At 39.7% G+C, this 2931-nt stretch overlaps 1 long non-coding RNA gene across 1 annotated transcript in view; it reads right to left on the bottom strand.

Moving 5' to 3' along the window:
• The window catches only part of LOC107665884 (uncharacterized), a 64475-nt gene extending 62009 nt beyond the window's left edge, over positions 1–2466 (bottom strand). Inside the window, exon 1 of the long non-coding RNA XR_001631610.1 lies at positions 2168–2466. This is a non-coding gene — a long non-coding RNA (uncharacterized LOC107665884). The remainder of the gene's footprint in view (positions 1–2167) is intronic.
• Positions 2467–2931: the final 465 nt, after the last annotated feature.

Below are 2931 nucleotides of genomic sequence, written 5' to 3'. Positions count from 1 at the left end.
AAACACTCTCTATATATATATATATATATATATATATATATATATATATATAGCCTGATATATATCAGAAGATTGTAATGCAACAACAGGTGGCTTGTTTTGACTCCTTAAAGGATTAGTTCGCTTCCAGAATAAAAATTTCCTGATAATTTACACACCCCATGTCATCCAAGATTTTCATGTCTTTCTGGCTTCAGTCGCAAAGAAATTAAGGTTTTTGAGAAAAACATTCCAGGATTTTTCTCCATATAATGGACTTAAATGGTGGCCAACAGGTTGAAGGTCCAAACTGCAGTTTCTATGCAGCTCAAGGGGCTCTACAAGATCCCAGCCAAGGAATAAGGGTCTTGTCTAGCAAAACGATTGGTTATTTTCTAAAAAAAAATTAATAAAAATTAATATACTTTTTAACCACAATTGCTCGTCTTGCACTAGCTCCACGATGCGCGTCCGCAAATTCACGCATCACGTAATCATGTTGGAAAGGTCACTCGCGGTTAGCTTTTCGTCTGTGTACTCTGGTTCAAAAAGGTAGGGTAGGGCAAAAAACTCCATCTTATTTTCTCCTGCAACTTCAAAATCGTCCGACATTGTTTTACCATTTTTTGTAAAGGGCGTTTGATTTTCTTTGCACGTTTGCTTTGTAAACACTGGGTCAGTACTTCCGCCTACATCACACGTGACCTTTCCAACGTGACTACGTAATGCAAGAAGCCGAGCTAGTGCAAGACAAGCATTTATGGTTAAAAAGTATATACATTTTTCTTTTTTAAGAAAATGACCGATCGTTTCGCTAGACAAGACACTTATTCCTCAGATGGGATCGTGTAGATCCCTTTGAAGCTGCACTGAAACTGCAGTTTGGACCTTCAGCCCGTTGGTCCCCATTGAAGTCCACTATATAGAGAAAAATCCTGGAATGTTTTCCTCAAAAATCTTAATTTCCGTGCGACTGAATAAAGAAAGATATGAACATCTTGGATGACATGGGGGTAAGTAAATTATCAGAACAGTTTTATTCTGGAAGTGAACTAATGCTTTAAATTCTTCCATTCTACATGCATTAACATATCTCATGTTCACTTACACATGCTGAAAAATGAGAGCAATTAGTAAATGCTTAAATAGTTGCACATTTAATTTGCCTTTACAGTGTTAAAAGCAACTGTATGTTCCCTGACACAATTCAAAAAGCAATTACTAGATTAGTTATTTAAAAACAGGCCACATTGATATGAATCACTTTGAAAATAATTGAATTTCACTTTGAAGAATGTGCTTAAAAGATGGAAATTACATTAATTAATACAAACACAGCTTTTCTGCATCTTTAAGCAATTCAACATATGGAAAATGGGAAATTGTCCATATAATTACATCAAGCTCTTGTACATTTTATATCTGCAATATACTAGTCTTATTGAAAAAACCTGGGTTGAGTGTTTAAAAGTTAAACAGGTCAAAGTTCATTCTGCAAAACTAAAATTATATACATAATTTACACTTACATGCCATTTTCACTTTTAAAATAACTCCCCAAGTTCAAACTATTTAAAAAAATAATAATAATAATAAAATAAGGTAGCCTGCTGTAGATGCTGCATAATGCAAAATCAGTTTACTGTAAACAGTTCACACAAACTTTTCCCACAGAGAACTAAAGCATAAACTCATATTTTCATTGCTTCAAGTCCTTCACTTATTTACGTGTTGGTACCTGTCTCTTCTGTGCACGTTTTAGGTGGAAAAGAGCACCTGGAGTGAACCCATCAGCACAAAACGCATGCCTGCTTCAGTACAGTATGAGTGTGAGTGAGTGAGTGAGTGAGTAGCAGGCACATACTGTACCAGCAGACACGGGGCTACAATGTGTCTGTTGGTACAGTATGTGCCTGCTACAAACTAGGCCCTACATACAGCAAGACACTCTCCGCGCCGGCAACTTGTGCAATGTCAGCCGCGCTAACATGCAAAAGCCCGCGTTCGCTAAAGCCTGTAGTGTCTTACAGTGGAGGGCGACAAGAATGAATCGTTTTAGCTTTAGGACCGCTGACCTGTCAAACCACGCAGCTAGCGTACGCTGTAATTAGCTTCGTCCGGCAGAAGAACACGAGCGAAAGCTGCATGAGCGTGAGAGTCGTAAATAAACGCGCGCGGCGCGACTCACCGTGTGAATGTTTGGCGGGTTTCAGGGAGATCTCGGGGAAGTCAAAACGTCTTGCTTCGTGTATCCAGTGCAAGTGAGGAGACACTAGTGCACACAGTGAGCTGATACCACCACAGCGTGCCTTCAAACTAATGTCTCCTCCTCCCAAAAGTCCTCCGTTTGCTCTTTAGCTCGTGCACTAGGCTCTCGGTGGAGGGTTTTCCCCTTAGTTTGAAGGGGAGAAAGGTCCCCTGCCTTGCCCGTGCTGCCACGACAGGGATTTGAAATGAAGAGAATTACTACGATCGCTCCTCCCTCCCCCTTCCCGGTCGCGCTCATGTACAGTACCACAAGGAGCGTATAAAAAAAATTAATAAAACGATCTACCGCTCTCTACAGGACTAACACTGTAAAATGACTGCACTCCATCTCTCTCTTTCAGGCTGCTGTCATGTGAGGCGAATGACAGCGCGCGAAGCGTCCGTCAATGTCTAACATCATTGAAGAAACTCACAGCCGCGCTTCTGATTTAAAGGTGCATGCAGCATTTTTGCTAATTAAAAAAGTTTTACATATAAAAAAATGAACGATAATTGCAAAAATGTAAACTCACATGCGATCAGACTCGTGGCGTATCAGTCTTATAGAAAACGCTATTTTATTCTACATAGAGTGGGTCGCCCCCTCAGGAGATCACATGACCAGCCATGTCATACAATTTTTAATACTAATAATTAGAGCAATAGTAATATGTTTACTTTAGCACTTCTAGCCAAAAATAAACA

This window comes from Sinocyclocheilus anshuiensis, unplaced genomic scaffold (genome assembly GCF_001515605.1).
Source record: "Sinocyclocheilus anshuiensis isolate Anshui unplaced genomic scaffold, SAMN03320099.WGS_v1.1 scaffold647, whole genome shotgun sequence".
Lineage (NCBI taxonomy): Eukaryota > Metazoa > Chordata > Actinopteri > Cypriniformes > Cyprinidae > Sinocyclocheilus > Sinocyclocheilus anshuiensis.
This window is presented reverse-complemented; position numbering and strand designations above follow the sequence as displayed.